At 44.0% G+C, this 18,645-nt stretch overlaps 1 pseudogene; it reads right to left on the reverse strand.

Moving 5' to 3' along the window:
- Positions 1–10,239: 10,239 nt before the first annotated feature.
- On the reverse strand, positions 10,240–10,940 carry LOC147985017 (uncharacterized; annotated as a pseudogene).
- Positions 10,941–18,645: the final 7,705 nt, after the last annotated feature.

Consider the following 18,645-nt stretch of genomic DNA (forward strand, 5'->3'; position numbering starts at 1 on the left):
TCGCACGTTCGTAGTCGGATCGTCAAGGTCGACTCCCACAGAAAACGATAGCCACCATCTCATCGAAACATCGGGACACCTTTGCCTCTATCAGTTTCGGACCCCACCCTCAAGGGCCACGAAATTCCCCCCTCTTCCTCCATATATACAGCCCTTAGGGCATCGTTTAGACTTTGGGTTTTGTTTAGATTAAAAGTTCGCCATAGCTGCAACTTCGCGTACTTCGTTTGTGTCCAACGACCAGACCAAGACGTCACAGAACCCCTCCTTGATCAATAAAGCTTTCATCTTATATTCGCAATATCCCGATTGCAATCTCAGTTTCTTGCTTGTTCTTCGTTTGCTCGCAGGAAACAGACCCTCGTGGTCAGGTTGATCGTGCTCCGGCGTGGTCAATAACCCTCGGAAGTTGGTTTAGCGATTGCTAAGGCGTGACGTCTCGCACGTTCGTAGTCGGATCGTCAAGGTCGACTCCCACAGAAAACGATAGCCACCATCTCATCGAAACATCGGGACACCTTAGCCTCTATCAGCGCGAGGCCGAGCAGGGGGTGGGGAGGGGGGGTCGTGACCCCCCTCCACATCCCCCTGCGAGGCCGAGGCTGGAACGAGCCGGAGCAGGCGGCGACGCGGCTTGCCGCGGCGCCGCATGCGTAGGCAAGTCCGGCATACCCCGTCGCCCCCCTGTCTATCTTAGGGTGTGTGGGGTCCGGGTGGGTTTTTGCGCGCGTCCCCTTTGATGGGGAAAACAGAATGTCCGCACCGCGCCTGTCAACCAAGCGCACTACGTGCGTTAGCGCGAGGCCGAGCAGGGGGTGGGGAGGGGGGGTCGTGACCCCCCCTCCACATCCCCCTGCGAGGCCGAGCCTGGAACGAGCCGGAGCAGGCGGCAACGCGGCTTGTCGCGGCGCCGCATGCGTAGGCGAGTCCATCATACCCCGTCGCCCCCTGTCTATCTTAGGGTGTGTGGGGTCCGGGTGGGTTTTTGCGCGCGTCCCCTTTGATGGGAAAAACAGAATGTCCGCACTGCGCCTGTCAACCAAGCGCACTGCGTGCGTTAGCGCGAGGCCGAGCAGGGGGTGGGGAGGGGGGGTCGTGATCCCCCTCTACATCCCCCTGCGAGGTCGAGCCTGGAACGAGCCGGAGCAGGCGGCGACGCGGCTTGCCGCGGCGCCGCATGCGTAGGCGAGTCCATCATACCCCGTCGCCCCCCTGTCTATCTTAGGGTGTGTGGGGTCCGGGTGGGTTTTTGCGCGCGTCCCCTTTGATGGGGCCCTTGTCGTTCTTCATTTATGTATTGGGGCCCTTGTCATTTGTACTGCTTACACCAATGTCGAGTACTGCACTTCGTGTAGCAAGTGTGTGTGTTGGGGCTGATGAGGACATCAATACCATTGTTACACCCACAGCCCCTACTGTTACATATACTGGACCAATTACTAGAGCTCGCGCACGCCAATTAAATTACCAGGTACTTTCGTTTCTTGGTAATGATTCTAATGTTCAAGAGATTATGATGCTGCCTAAATTGGATACATTTGTTTTGCTTACAAATGAAGGTCCTAGCTTGGAGAAGGATGAACATTGGAGCAAGAACACGAATGGAGTTGATGGCATGCGCAAGGGGATCAAGAATGGAGTTACAAGTGATGATTTAAGGACTTTGAAGCCGCCATAAGGAGTGCATGAAGCCTTGGACGAAATATACAAGATGCCACTTCATAATATTCGTCCATAGGCTATTCTAGGTGCTGCGTCACCTTATTAATGGGCCAGGCCCATGTAATTTCGAAATACTTAAGTATAGGCTATTTTTAGAGTCCGTATGTGTGGGGAAACAAGAGTTAGGGTTGGTTTCGGACCCCACCTTCAAGGGCCACGAAATTCCCCTCTCTTCCTCCATATATACAGCCCTTAGGGCGTCGTTTAGACTTGGGTTTTGTTTAGATTAAAAGTTCGCCATAGCTGCAACTTCGCGTACTTCGTTTGTGTCCAACGACCAGACCAAGACGTCACAGAACCCCACCTTGATCAATAAAGCTTTCATCTTATATTCGCAATATCCAGATTGCAATCTCAGCTTCTTGCTTGTTCTTCGTTTGCTCGCAGGAAACAGGCCCTCGTGGTCAGGTTGATCGTGCTCCGGTGTGGTCAATAACCCCTCGGAAGTTGGTTTAGCGATTGCTAAGGCGCGACGTCTCGCACGTTCGTAGTCGGATCGTCAAGGTCGACTCCCACAGAAAACGATAGCCATCATCTCATCGAAACATCGGGACACCTTTGCCTCTATCAAGTGGTATCAGATTTCCAGGTTGCTCGGTGAGATTTTACAGTTTTTCGTAGATTAGATTGAGTCTGTTCTTCATACCTACAGTCCACGAAAAAGCCACAAAAAAAAATTAGGGTTAGTTCATCATATCCGAACCAATCTGAGCCTTTGCATAATCTTTTTAGGGTTTTTGCTTGGTTGAATTTGCGGTTGCATCGTCGTGTCAAGTTGCTGGTCTTAGAGTCTAGTCTTTTAGAGTTTCGAGTTCTGGTCATAAGTTGTCACGCCGCCGCCGCACCATCATCATCGCCCATCTACCACTTTTGCTTATCCGCCACCGCTTTGAATCCATATCCATATACCACCCCCAATCCGTATCCATATACCACCACCAATCTGTATTCGTATACCACCACCGCTACCATATACCACCACCGCTGCCATATACCACAACCATATATCCACCACCAATCCGAGTTCTTCTCATATTAGGTTTTTTCTTGAGATCAATCTCAATTCCGATTCGTGTTTCCTTGCCTGCGTAGGTCTCGAAAAAAAAAAAAAGAGTCTGGAGACCCCCGGGCAGTTTTTAGGCCAAAATTTTCTCGGGCAAAATTTTTTTTCCCTATCCTATTTTTAGGCTTTTCTGAGTCTTTTGAGCCACGTGCCATCATAGTGATTTTTTGTCGCACTTTTTCGTCGTCGCTGCCCTGATTTCCGAAAAAAAAAAGTGGAAAAAAAATTTTCGTGCCCATACTATCAGTTTGACGAGGGAAGAGTTTTGAGACACTCGCCGTTATAGTAATTTTTCGCAAAAAAAAAAAAGAGGAGCGCAAAAAAAAGCGAAAAAAAAAAGTTCCAGAGTGTGCTTTTCCCTTATTTACGTGCAGCGCCGTGATTTTGTTAGTGTTCTAGGCTCGCGTCTCTAGCACGGTCTAGCCTAGGACCAGCACAGTACCGTCGTTGAGCGTTTATTCAACTTTGCATCTCTGAATTGATTATTGCTGACCCTTTTTGCTACCATACTATAAGCCTTCCCAGCTCCACATACCTCTACGTCGTGCGTTTGACTCTCCTTGGCAATCGCTCTATCCAAGCTTTTGAGAGTTTTGACTACAACGGTTGCCGATCACCGCCTGCTGCTGGGTAAGAACTGGTAAGAATTTGAGATTTGCTTGACGGATTTGTGACACCCGCCACCACCACCTCTTGTTAGTATTCTGTAGGATCATATTCTTGTGTGTTTTCTATTGTTGCTAACCATGGCAGGATCACAAGCCGACGAGACTGACTGGGAGAACATGACGAATCAGGAGTTGCATGATAAATTTCAGCAAATGATGAATGGACAGGTGCAGGATGTGCTAAACAGATTTGAAGAGGCCATGGAGAAGATAGATGACATGGAGAAGACGTTCGAAACAAAGCTCGATGACAGGTTTAATGAATTGCTCGCGCGTCTTCCACCACCACCACCGGCTGCACCTAACGCACCTCTACAACAACAACATCGACGACTACCTACACATCGTGAAACAGCCCTCCGCCGAGCGAGCCGTCTCCCTCTTGCACCTGGCCAAACTGTTGGTGCTGCTGTTGCTACTTCTGTGGCTCCTGCTGCTGATGCGGAGGAGGATGATTTTGCTGGCGATTACGAGGATGAGGTTGATCAAAATCAGAACTACGTGCCACCACCAGCACAGCAACCATCAGGTCGTCCACATGCAAATAATGGCAATGGTAGGGCTCACCCTCAGGTACGAGATCATGACCATCTCCCTAAACTAAAATTGAATATTCCACCATTTGAGGGTAGATATGTTCCTGATATATATCTTACTTGGGAGTTAGAAACTGAACAACGATTTACATGTTTACAATATCCCGAGGAGAGACGTGTTCCTGCTGCTGTTTGTGCATTCACTAGTTTTGCATGTGTTTGGTGGTCTGAGCATTGTAGATTATATCCCATTCCTGCTACTTGGGCTGCTTTGAAAACTGCTATGCGTACTCGTTGGGTTCCACCATATTATCAACGTGAATTACTTCAAAAATTGCAGCGCTTAAGACAGGGAAAAAATTCTGTAGAAGAATATTATCAGGAATTACAAACTGGCATGATTAGATGTGGTATTGTTGAGGAGAATGAAGCTATGCTTGCACGTTTTATGGGTGGATTAAATAGAGAGATTCAGACGATTCTAGAGTATAAGGAGTATACTAATATCACTCGTTTATTCCATCTTGCTTGTAAAGCTGAACGTGAAGTGCAGGATCGACAGGCATTGGCGCGGACTAACTTTTCTGCAGGTCGACCTTCTTCATGGACACCACGTGCATCATCTACTTCCACACGTTCTGCTTCACCGGCGCCTCCGTCGGCTGCCACCTCCAACCGTGATACAATAAAGCAGGCACAATCACCACTATCTGCCAAGAGCGCACCTTCTGGGCCTGCAAAGAGCTCTTCTTCATCCATGGCATCAACAGGGCAGACACATGATATTATTTGTCGACGTTGCAAGGGTGGAGGTCATTATGCGAGGGAATGCCCATCTAAGCGTGTGATGATTGTTACTGAGGATGGTGGGTATGAGTCCGCTAGTGACTATGATGAGGAGACTTTGGCTCTTATTACACGTGACGAACACGGTGGAGACGATTCTGATCATGAGACGCAATACATGGCTCCTGAAGATGCTGACAGGTATGAATGTTTAGTTGCTCAACGTGTTTTGAGTGTGCAGGTTACACAAGCTGAGCAAAATCAGAGGCATAATTTGTTCCATACAAAGGGAGTTGTGAAGGAACGTTCTGTTCGCGTGATCATAGATGGAGGGAGTTGCAACAACTTGGCTAGCATCGAGATGGTGGAGAAGCTATCTCTCACCACAAGACCACATCCACATCCTTACTACATCCAATGGTTCAACAACAGCGGCAAGGTTAAGGTAACACGTACTGTTCGTGTGCATTTTAGTATCTCTACATATGCTGATTATGTTGATTGTGATGTGGTACCTATGCAAGCATGTTCCTTATTACTTGGTAGACCATGGCAATTTGATAAAAATTCTATTCACCATGGTAGAAACAATCAGTATACTCTTGTTCATAAGGATAAAAATATTACTTTGCTTCCTATGACTCCTGATTCCATTTTGAAAGATGATATTAATAGAGCTAATAAAGCAAAACAGGAGAAAACTAAGAGTGAAAATCAGATTGTGGCAAAAGAATTTGAGCAACAAATGCAGCCTAATAATAATAAACAATCTAGTGTTGCTTCTGAAATTAAATTGAAAAGTGCATGTTTACTTGCCACCAAATCTGATATTGATGATCTAGATTTTAGCAAATCTGTTTGCTATGCTTTTGTGTGCAAAGAGGCATTATTTTCATTCGAGGACGCGCCTTCCTCTTTGCCTCCTGCTGTCACTAACATTTTGCAGGAGTTCGCCGACGTCTTTCCACAAGACGTGCCACCGGGATTACCACCTATTCGCGGGATTGAGCATCAAATTGACTTAATTCCCGGTGCATCATTACCCAACCGTGCACCATACCGTACCAATCTAGAGGAGACGAAGGAGATTATGCGTCAAGTACAAGAACTGCTCGACAAAGGTTATATACGCAAATCCCTTAGTCCTTGTGCTGTTCCTATCATTTTAGTGCCGAAAAAGGATGGTACGTCGCGTATGTGCGTTGATTGTAGAGGCATTAATAATATTACTATTCGTTATCGTCATCCTATTCCTAGGCTAGATGATATGCTTGATGAATTGAGTGGCTCTACAATATTCTCCAAAGTTGATTTGCGTAGTGGTTACCATCAAATTCGTATGAAATTGGGAGATGAATGGAAAACAGCATTTAAAACTAAGTTTGGATTATATGAGTGGTTAGTCATGCCTTTTGGGTTAACTAATGCACCTAGTACTTTCATGAGGTTAATGAACGAAGTTTTACGTGCCTTCATTGGACGATTTGTGGTAGTTTACTTTGATGACATATTGATTTATAGCAAATCTTTGGAGGACCATTTGGAACATTTACGTGCTGTTTTTATTGCTCTACGTGATGCACGTTTGTTTGGTAACCTTGGAAAGTGCACCTTTTGCACCGACCGAGTATCTTTTCTTGGCTATGTTGTTACTCCACAGGGAATTGAAGTTGATAAAGCCAAGATTGAAGCTATTGAGAGTTGGCCGCAGCCCAAAACGGTCACACAAGTGAGGAGTTTCCTTGGCCTCGCTGGTTTCTATAGGCGTTTTGTGAGAGATTTCAGCACCATTGCTGCACCTCTCAACGAGCTTACAAAGAAGGATGTACCTTTTGTTTGGGGTACCGCACAGGAAGAAGCCTTCACGGTATTGAAAGATAAGTTAACACATGCTCCTTTACTCCAACTTCCTAATTTCAATAAGACTTTTGAGCTTGAATGTGATGCTAGTGGAATTGGATTAGGAGGTGTGTTATTACAAGATGGAAAACCTGTTGCATACTTTTCTGAAAAATTGAGTGGGCCTAGTCTGAACTATTCTACTTATGATAAAGAATTATATGCTCTTGTTCGGACCTTAGAAACATGGCAACATTATTTATGGCCCAAGGAATTTGTTATACATTCTGATCATGAATCTTTGAAACACATTAAAAGTCAAGCAAAACTGAACCGTAGACATGCTAAATGGGTTGAATTCATTGAGACTTTCCCTTATGTCATTAAACACAAGAAGGGTAAAGAAAATGTTATTGCTGATGCCTTGTCTCGTCGTTATACTATGCTTTCACAACTTGACTTTAAAATATTTGGTTTGGAGACCATCAAGGATCAATATGTTAATGATGCTGAATTTAAAGATGTATTGCAGAATTGTAAGGAAGGGAGAACTTGGAACAAGTTCGTTCTTAACGATGGATTTGTGTTTCGTGCTAACAAGCTATGCATTCCAGCTAGCTCCGTTCGTCTTTTGTTATTGCAGGAGGCGCATGGAGGAGGATTAATGGGACACTTTGGCGTCAAGAAGACGGAGGATATACTTGCTACACATTTCTTTTGGCCAAAGATGAGACGGGATGTTGAGCGTTTTGTTGCTCGCTGCACTACCTGTCAAAGAGCTAAGTCACGACTCAATCCTCATGGTTTATATATGCCTTTGCCTGTACCTAGTGTTCCTTGGGAGGATATATCTATGGACTTTGTTTTAGGTTTACCTCGAACAAAGAAGGGGAGGGATAGCATATTTGTTGTCGTGGATAGGTTCTCGAAAATGGCACACTTTATACCATGTCATAAAAGTGATGATGCTGTTAATGTTGCTGATTTGTTCTTTCGTGAAATTATTCGCTTACATGGTGTGCCAAATACTATTGTTTCAGATCGTGATACTAAATTTCTTAGCCACTTTTGGAGATGTTTATGGGCTAAGTTGGGGACTAAGCTGCTTTTTAGTACTACTTGTCACCCCCAAACTGATGGACAAACTGAAGTAGTCAATAGAACATTGTCTACTATGCTTAGGGCTGTTTTGAAGAATAACAAGAAAATGTGGGAAGAATGCTTGCCTCATATTGAATTTGCTTATAATCGTTCATTGCATTCTACTACTAAGATGTGCCCTTTTGAAATTGTGTATGGTTTCCTACCTCGTGCACCTATTGATTTGTTGCCTCTTCCATCTTCGGAGAAGGTTAATTTTGATGCTAAAGAACGTTCTGAATTGATTTTAAAAATGCATGAGTTAACTAAGGAAAACATTGAGCGTATGAATGCTAAATATAAACTTGCTGGAGATAAGGGTAGAAAACATGTTGTGTTTGCACCTGGAGATCTTGTTTGGTTACATTTGCGTAAAGATAGATTTCCTAATCTGCGCAAATCAAAGCTAATGCCACGTGCTGATGGTCCTTTTAAGGTTTTAGAGAAAATAAATGATAATGCATATAAACTTGAGCTACCTGCAGATTTTGGGGTTAGTCCCACTTTTAACATTGCAGATTTGAAGCCTTATTTGGGTGAGGAAGATGAGCTTCCGTCGAGGACGACTTCATTTCAAGAAGGGGAGGATGATGAGGACATCAATACCATTGTTACACCCACAGCCCCTACTGTTACATATACTGGACCAATTACTAGAGCTCGCGCACGCCAATTAAATTACCAGGTACTTTCGTTTCTTGGTAATGATTCTAATGTTCATGAGATTATGATGCTGCCTAAATTGGATACATTTGTTTTGCTTACAAATGAAGGTCCTAGCTTGGAGAAGGATGAACATTGGAGCAAGAACACGAATGGAGTTGATGGCATGCGCAAGGGGATCAAGAATGGAGTTACAAGTGATGATTTAAGGACTTTGAAGCCGCCATAAGGAGTGCATGAAGCCTTGGACGAAATATACAAGATGCCACTTCATAATATTCGTCCATAGGCTATTCTAGGTGCTGCGTCACCTTATTAATGGGCCAGGCCCATGTAATTTCGAAATACTTAAGTATAGGCTATTTTTAGAGTCCGTATGTGTGGGGAAACAAGAGTTAGGGTTGGTTTCGGACCCCACCTTCAAGGGCCACGAAATTCCCCTCTCTTCCTCCATATATACAGCCCTTAGGGCGTCGTTTAGACTTGGGTTTTGTTTAGATTAAAAGTTCGCCATAGCTGCAACTTCGCGTACTTCGTTTGTGTCCAACGACCAGACCAAGACGTCACAGAACCCCACCTTGATCAATAAAGCTTTCATCTTATATTCGCAATATCCAGATTGCAATCTCAGCTTCTTGCTTGTTCTTCGTTTGCTCGTAGGAAACAGGCCCTCGTGGTCAGGTTGATCGTGCTCCGGCATGGTCAATAACCCCTCGGAAGTTGGTTTAGCGATTGCTAAGGCGCGACGTCTCGCACGTTCGTAGTCGGATCGTCAAGGTCGACTCCCACAGAAAACGATAGCCATCATCTCATCGAAACATCGGGACACCTTTGCCTCTATCAGGGGCCCTTGTCGTTCTTCATTTATGCATGTACTGCACTTCACGCATACACTTGTTGAACTGCCTTATGTTCGTTCTGTGAACTGTATTCACGTTTGTTTAGAAAGGTATATGGATATATCAATATTAATTTTTATTTTTATATAATTACTATTTTTTGTGGACTATTATGTTTTGTATGTGCATAGTATGTTTTGGTGTCACTCATTAAATTTTTCAAAGTTGTGTAGATACTTGTTCTAATGCAAACTAATTTCTGCGAAAGCAATTGATCACAAGCAACGGACATTATCAAAATCTTGCATACATGAAACAAAGAACAACACAACGGACTGTATTGAATTATTATTTTTTTTATTTTTCTGCCCTATGTGTTTTTTTCAATGTTGGAGTGTGCACTGCATTGATCAGGGTTCCGTACTGCATGTGTACGCATTGCGTACTGCATGTATAGTTGCCATTTTTTTTGCTTCCGTCTTTTTGCTATTATGTAATCTTTTTCCCAATGTATGGGAGTGCACTGCTTAGTAAATCATACCTGTACTTCACTCATTATGGTTCTGTGCTGTACTTTCATGTACTTCCGGACTGTATTGAATTATTTTACGTGTTTTTGCGTTTTTCTATTTGTGTTTTTGCTCTTATGTATTCCTTTTTTCAAATTTATGTTCGTGCACTGCTTTGTTGGGTATGTTAAGACTTCATTTGACAAATTCTGTACTGCATTCGTGCGCAACTTGCACTGCATGCGTCCTGTTTGCATTATGTACGACAATTTCATCACCAGCAAGCTAAGTTGAACAGAAAGCAAACTAACATAATCAGAGTTCATCATTACAAAGCGATTGTGCATGGCAAGCAAACTAGGTTCAGCACACAAGCAAACTAATGATACATAAGCAAACAACAAAAAGCAAATTTGATGATAATTCTAAAAGAACGCTGGCATTGTTGGCTCCTGGCCGGCACCATCTTCTTCTTCACCAGTCAGGCTCTCCCCATCCCCAGCTGCTCCTGGCGTGCTTCTTGGGGGGCTCCTCCTTCTCCAGCTTTGCACGGCGAAGGCCGTCCTGGGTGAGGGTGATGCGGTTCCATATCTCGTACGCTACGTAGGCGTCCTTTGCCGCGTACTCGATGTGCCTCCTGGACAGAGCAGGATGGCCCAGCACCGGTGCTCGTCGTCGGTGATCTTCTTCTTCATGTTGTTGTAGTAGTCGTCGATGAGCACGCCCGAGATGTCTCCGAGGGAGTCCAACGGCTTGGTTGCCTCGGGCACCCTCCACTCCTTCTGGATGTCGACGAAGTTGGCGACCTCCAGTTTGACGCGCTCCAGCCTGGTTTTGTCATCGTCGATGGAGAAGCCTGCAAAGGTGTACCTGGGGTCGGCGAGGAAGTTGTCGAAGATGGTGCACCTTTCACTGTCGCTCATTTGGAAGAGCAGCACCGGCTGATTCTTGCCGATGGAGAGCTGGCAGAGGGCGGGTTTCTGCGTCGCTTCAGGGTCGTTGTCATACTCGAGATCAATGCCGACGATCTTGTGGCACTGGAGGCTGAGGTGGCGCTCGTACTGCGCGAGGGTGATCACCATCTGCTTCCTGTCGTTGGTGTGGATGACGTGCAACTTGGTGTTGTCGTGCGCCTCCACGGTGTTGTCGCCCTTGTACTCGTCGGTGAACGTCATCGCCGGTGGCAGGGCTTGGTGCTTTTGGTGGGAGTGCAATGGATACTTGTGTTGTTTGTGGATGAGAAGGCCTTTGGCAGGGGTCTGAATTTAAGGGGAGGGCGCGGGGTGGGATGGCCTCGTCGGATGAACTGCACGATCGCGCTGATGATGCGGTTGTGCGGATCGTGGGTTGGTTTTTGCATCTGTGATCGTGGGCTTGTGGCGATGGAACTTCTCCGATCGGGTGGTTGTATGCGAACGTGTGGTTTTTTTAAGGTGGGTTTGTTTTATTTTTGATCAGCACATTTTTTAACCACCATTTTTTTCTATGCGAACGGGCATTTTGTTACGTTTTATACATGCATCCTGTGCGATAATGAACTGCATTAGTATATAGTCCTGCACTGCATCTTCTAGAATTCAGTACTGCACTTGTGTATACATGTGCGTACTTCACTGTTTTTTGAGTTTATTTATTCGTGTAGGGGTAATTGGGAACTGGATTGCCATACCTCACTGCATCGTGTAAAGTAATGCACTGCATTGTTTACAGTTACGTACTGCATCTTGTTTTTGCTTGTACCTACTGCAATCGCTGGTACGGGACGGGTAGGGAAAGGGGAGGGTGCCCCCCCCATTTTTTTTAAACTTATTGTTTTTTCTTAGTCGGCCTTGTTGGGCCTATGCTCGACTAGTTTAGAGACGTACTTGGGTCCAAGTCGGCCTGTGAGCACGGCTTGGTTCCCGTTTCGCTGTGTGTGCGTCCTAATGTTTAGTCCCACCTCGCCCGCGGAAGGCGCGCCCGACCTGTTTATAAGCGCTGGCGAGGCATACTGGTCGAACTCCTCCGTATACTTATCTGGGCGCTTATACACGGCGCTCTTAGCTATATGCTCTATGACCTGTGGGCCCATGTGCAACCGGCCCCATTCACTGTGGCTCAGAACGACTCCCCTTCTGTGGGTGCAGACCTATTACAAGACTAGCTGGGGCCGGTAGCACCTGGGTGGTCAATTTTTTTTCCTTTGTTACTTTTTCAATGTTGGGGCGTGCACTGCTTTTTTTAGTAAATCATGCGTGCACTGCATTGATTTAGTTTCAGTACTGCATGTGCACGCATACCGTATTGCACATTTTCTGGGCTACATTTTTGTGCACTGCATCGGTATCATTTTTCTTTATTGTTTTTCCTCTTTCGTATCCTTTTTTCTTAGTGTACGGGTGTGCACTGCTTTTGTGCTCCTATGCGCACTGCATTTGTCATAGTTTTGTGCTGCAGGTGTACACATTTTGCACTGCGTGCATCCTCCTTTTGCCAAAAAGTTGTGACTGGCTATGCCAATGCTGCGAAAGTGCTTCTCTTTTGCTTTTTTTTATCATGTACTGCACTTCATCCACACATATAGTGAACTTCCTGGTACGAATTTGGAGAACTGCACACATAAAATGGTGTGTGGATTATAATTTTTCAAAGTATTATTTTTTAATGATCTGCGGTTTTGTTCATGGGAATTGCTGCAGTCAAAGTACACCTTCTTTTTTCATTCCTTTTTCTTTGGTAACATAAGCCTTTATTGATTGTCCTTTATTCTTGGGAACATAATTTCCATTAAGTCCCCTTTAATTTTCAGTTTTGACCTTTTTGCATTCCTCTTATATAAATGAAGGCTAACTTATACCCTTCCTTTGCATTTCATTTCTACGCTAGCAGCAAGTTCTCTCCTTTCTCCAGCCTATTATTATTTTTTGCTTTTCTAGATTTTTGTTGCGATGGCTCCAGGCCCTGTGCGTATCTCTTCTGCTGCGGCCATGGTTGTGGTGTGCCGACGCACTGCAATTGTTCAGCTTGCTCGCAGGCCCGTCGTGCTCGTCGTGGTGGGAAGGTGTTGTGCCGAACTGGGCGAGCCGAGCAGCTTGCATATGGTACAGTATTCACAGAAAGATTGGATATGGGCCAGATCAACGTTTCTGCGTTCTATTCTGCCTTGATTCGGCGTGGCCTTGGCTGCACGAGTCCTTTTGTTCATCAGCTTACGCCAACAGATGTGGAGACTCACTACAAGATGGTATGATTCGTTAGATATGATTTTTTTTCTTTGTGTTTTTTTGTATAATTCCATTGCATTCTGAACTTGCAGTATTTTAGGAACGCACTTTTTTCTTTGTTTTTTGAAGTACAATGTGTTCTTATTTCTTGTTTTTATTTTTATGCTTGTGTGCATGTAGCTTATGTTTTAGTTTACATGGTTACAATATGTGAACTGCTTATATATTAGCTGAGCACTACATATTTCCACATTTTTTCCCATTTTTTTTGGTGTGTACTACATGTAGCTAGTCTATAGTACTGCATGATAGTTCGAAGCGTACTGCATATTTGCAAGTTCCATACTGCATATTGAAATGCGTTTTATATGTACTACTCGTTGACTGTTGTGCACTTCATCTATCTCTGTGCACAGTATGAGAATTGTACTGCTAGTTTCGTTCTCAAACAGTTTTATTATTTTTTACAGAAAATTCCTAAACGAGCTATTAGGTATGTCTGGCTCAAGAAGAAAGGAATTCTTCAAGTTGTTCTTGGTAATGGATACCTTCAACCAGCCAAGTACACTGTAGGCGTTGAAGGGCGGCTGTGTCTGCACAAAGGGTGAAAGGAATTTGTCATTGATAGTGGCCTGAAGTCTGAGCAAGTTATTGTCCTCAACTTCTTTGAACTCGAGGATCGTACGGTTAGAATCACGTTTGACATGATTGGCTAAGGTTATGAGGTTGATTTGTAATAAGTACTTTTGCGTGTTGAACGCTTCATCTTTTTTGATGTGTTTTGTAACAAGCACTTTTGTGATCTGAACCACTTCAATTATTATTCAGTGGGAAATTTGTGTTTACATGGTTACAATATGTGAACTGCTTATATGTTAGCTGAGCACTACATGTTTCCACATTTTTTTCCCAATTTGTATGGTGTGTACTACATGTAGTTAGTCTATAGTATTGCATGATAGTTCGAAGCGTACTGCATATTTGCAAGTTCCATACTGCATATTGAAATGTGTTTTATATGTACTACTCGTTGGACTGCAGCGAGCTAACAGCATTTTTTACATGGTTTTTGAATCAAAATGTGTCAATGTTTTACTCAAGACTGCTATATATATGGTATACTCTATATACCATTTTCTCTTTTACATGGTTTAGTTGAATAACTCATAGTCAACGAGAAATTTGTGTTTACACAAAATTTAAACTGATACATAAGTCATTGAGATAAGCAAACTGCTATGCATACAATTAATTTATTGTCTGTTCATCTATTTGGTCGTTAACCTGCTGCTTCTGCGCGGTGACTGGAGCGTGTCTAACATCGCACTTCCTTTTGTTTTCCATGGCGGTGTTGCTGGTTCTTGTCTCTGCACCTTTGTGTTTGTAGCCTCCCGCGTGCTGGTTGATGGCTGCTTTGGTTTTCCAGCGCTGTGGACTGCATCCTTCTTTGCTCCCCGCGTGCTGGTTGATGGCTGCTTTGGTTTTCCAGTGCTGTGAACTGCATCCTTCTTTGATCCCCGCGTGCTGGTTGATGGTGGTTTTCGTTTTCCAGTGCTATGAACTGCATCCTTCTTTGCTCCTACCTTGTTTTTTGAAAGTGGTGTTGTTCTCAGTTTTTTCTATACAGCAGCATTTCCTTGTGGTGGTCTTGTTGACACTGTTTCTTCATGTTCTTCGTCCTCTTCACTCTCTTCGGTCTCTTCACTCTCTTCTTCCTCTTCATCATCTTCATCATCTATTTCTTCATACGCCACTGTTTCTTCAGTTTCTTCACGTTCTTCGTCCTCTTCACTCTCTTCTTCTTCCTCCTCTTCTCCATCTGCTTCTTCATAAGCCATTTCTTCTTCAGTTCTGTCATCATCTTCTTCTTTGATCTCACCTTCTTCGTCTTCCTCATTTTCTGATCTTTTTCTTTTTCTTTTGGGGCAAGTTCTTGAATTGTGTCTCTTCCTCTTTTTGCAGATGCTACAACGTCTCGGTTTCGTCCATTTCTTAGTGTTGTGAGTGGAATTTCTGTTTTGTTGTGCATCTCCATGTCCTCGTTTTTCTTGTTCATTTCTTTTTGTACACGTCCTCGAATTGTGGCCGATGATTTCATTACATGTCTTGCACCTTCTTATTCCCAGTGGGTGACCATCACTGTCCAGCTCAGGCTGTGGCTTACTGTTTTTGTCATCATTTTTCTCCTTGCATGCCACCTTTTTCTGGGTTGCATCTCCCCCTTTCTTCCTTCCTCTTGTGTTTGAAACAAGAGGTGGAAGAATTGTTTCTTTTTTGATAGCACCAGTTTCGATGTGTTCAGTATTTTCTACTTGCTCGGCATTATTGTCATGTTGGGATTTCTCTGCTTGCTTTAGTTTTGCTGCTTCTTCTTCTTCTTCGTTGAGCATGTCAACTTCCTCTATCAGTGCCCTCATACCAGACAACGCTCTGTGGCACCCAGCGTCGGACCTTGTCGCTCTATTTGCAAGGTCCATTGTTGTTTCTGTCAGCAATTTTCTACGGCAAAAAAGCGAGGTTCCATCTGGTGTTGTTTGTTCGTAGTCTCTTCTGTCAAACATTGCATCTGATCTTGCGTTACGGGTGTATCTTTTCATGATGTACACCTCAGGAATGTTGAGTACTCTCAAATGAGAAAGCATGCATAAGACATGGACGCAGAAGAGGCATGTAGACAAACACATGATTTTTCTTTTCGTTCTGTAAGTGAACTGCATGAAATTAGTAAACATATATTTTTTTTCATTATTTGTTCATTTTTTAAAGAAGTGAACTTCATTTAGTTTTGTGAATTACACATGCATATGTACTTTTAAAGTTCAGTAAGTTAGCTTTCGTGCATGACTATGAGAATCTAGAATTTTTTTTGCTAGGAGTCTCACCTGTGTGTGTCCAGAGTTTGCACTCACATTCGTAGACACCTTTCTCTTCATCGGCGACCACTTGGAAATTATGCCTTGCCCAGTCAAATGCATCCGATCTGTTGTAGTGGTGTATGAGATACTTTGTCGGGTTCTCAGGGCACCGTTCTGCTCTGAATGCAGTGCTACGGTAGAGTGTTTCTTTGAAATCTGCAAACACTGCCCTTGTATACACTTTTGATAGCTGAACTTCGAAGCCAAACTTTGTTGTTGTTTTTACCTCTGACTGCATGATCACAAATGCACTGTTACGATCCAGAGAAATTTTGTAGTCATTTTTTTTAAGCAGTTTTTGATTGACATTTTGTTTACCTCATTTGCTACTGTCTCTGCGTGCTCGACGGCCTTCCTGGTCTGAATGCACTTGTCCACCTGCTGAGCAAACAGATGGAGATCATGCTTCTCCCTGACAAAAAATTTCTTCAGTACGCGGTTCATGCTCTCGCTTCTCTGTGTGGAAGTCATCCGAGCACAAAAAATTTCCTTGTAGTAAGCTGAGATCCACTCGTGCTTGTCATCCCACAGTGAATTCATCACTTCGTCATCTTGCAAGTTGTACCTCTGAATGAGGTTCTTCCATGCTCGTTCAAATTCTGACGGCATTAGTGGGTGGTTCAGCACTGCATTGAGTTCGTCCTTGAGCTTCTCGTGCGCCTTATACAGCAAGGCGAGGTGGTCCTTGTACTTCTTCATGATATGCCACCGACACGGCTTATGCAGAGTTTGTGGGAGGATAGTTTTTAATGCTGCCTTCATCGAAGAACACTGGTCTGAGAAGAGACAAAGAGTGTTTTTTTATTAAGTTGTTTGTGTGTTTGCAAGATAGATGGAAGAAATATAAGTGCACAAAACAAAACAAAACGTAAGTATGCAGGTGTTTTTTATTTTTTGTACCTGTGAGCATGCAGATTGGCGGCTTGTTGTTCATACACCTCAGAAAGGTTTTGAAAACCCACTCAAATGATGGTATTGTTTCATCTCGCACGAGTGCAACAGCAAATATGGTGCTTTGTAGATGATGGTTCACCCCCACAAACACTCCCAGCGGCATGTGGAATTTGTTAGTTTTATACGTCGTGTCAAATGTAACGCATTCTCCAAAATCTTCATACGATCCTCTGCAACTTGCGTTCGCCCAAAAGATGTTTCTTACACGGTTATCTGCATCAACGTCATAATCATAGAAGAACTCTGGGTTTATCTTTTGCATTTTCTCGAAGAAATTCAGAAGTTTCTTGACATCATCTTCAGACTCTTCTCTGGCAAACTTCTGTTTCCTGCATTTTCAGAGACAATGCAAACTTATCTCACCAAACAGGGAATAATTACAGACAGAATGCTCAAGAGATATGCTCTGTTACGTGCTTACCTGTTTACCCAGTCGCGGCTAGTATGTCCCATGTACTGCAGACCACCGGACATACGCGACAGCGTCGACATCATCTGAGCATGTGTGTGGTTGTCCAGTTGCATGTCTTTCACTAACTGGTCTATCAAAGGATCGTCTTTTTTGTGCGATCGCATGTGCAAAAGCATCCCGGGGCTTTCCAGCATCTTGTGATTGTGGTTGAGTTGAACCATTTCTATCACAAATTTGCCACCCTTCCTTTTTTTGACTCTAATCTTTGCAATGTAGCCAATCCTTTTTGATATCTTCTGACGTACCCAGTGATAATCTGACACAGCCTGCTTGTGGACCCCTTCTCTTGAGCAGACAATGTAGGCATTTGTCCTGTGTTTTGCCCTCTTGCGTATACCAAACCCTGCACATCTTGCATAATTGTTGTAAAAGTCCCATGCCTTGTCGTATGTGGTGAATTTCATTCCAGCAGCAGGTACGAGGTTCAGCGGCATGTTTTTATCCTGCATTAATTGAAATGCTATATGAGAAAATTTGTTCTGTTCTGTTTTTTGAATACGAGGAGTGCATATGAGTTTAATAAAGCATTTGCAATGTTCCTAGCCAAAGCTCACAAGAAATATCAGTGTGCACTGCAATGTTATCTGAATGGACTGCAACTAATTATTTTTTTTCAGACCATAAACTTACATGTGTGTAGAGTCGTTCGCCTGATGGTGTTTGCAGCTCGCCGGGTTGTATTGGACATGGCGGGGTTATAGCAGATGTGTGTAGTTAAGGATCTCGCGACGGTAACAGTGAGGAGGATTTGTACCTGCTGTTTACTTTTGACCGAGGCACCGTTGGTGGCCGCAGCGTCGAAGTTGATGCAGCAGGTCTGGTTGGAGCTCTGTTTTTCGGTGCAGCAGGTGGACGCTGAGCTCTGTTTTGGGGTGCGGCAGGTGGACGTGGTGGTAATCCAGTGTTGTGACGATGTCTCGGTGGATTGGTTTGAAAATTTTGGAGCAGTGGCACATCATCATAGACATAATCATCATCTGCTGCAACATCGTGTTCAACTGCGTCATCATTGTCTGTTCGGACATGCTGTCCAAACGTAGTGAACTCGTGCTTATACTCTGGGTTGAGAACTGTTATCGGCTCATCTTCATCGTCATCGTCTTCATCATCGCGTTGGTGAGTGCCTTCCCAGACGAATGTGACATCATCGCCATCGTCAACTACATCTTCGTCATGTGAAAAATCTTCTTGTGGAGAGTACTGCACCCTGTTTGTCGTCGTGAAGAATCCACGAGGAATCTCAGGGGTAACCCAGCCAGTATCTCTTTCAGAAGAATATCCACTCTTCTGAAAGTTGTTGTTCTCAATGCTGTCAATTATGCGCGGCATTTTGTAT

Source organism: Triticum urartu, chromosome 2A (genome assembly GCF_056163025.1).
Source record: "Triticum urartu cultivar PI428250 chromosome 2A, HENAU_Tu73, whole genome shotgun sequence".
Lineage (NCBI taxonomy): Eukaryota > Viridiplantae > Streptophyta > Magnoliopsida > Poales > Poaceae > Triticum > Triticum urartu.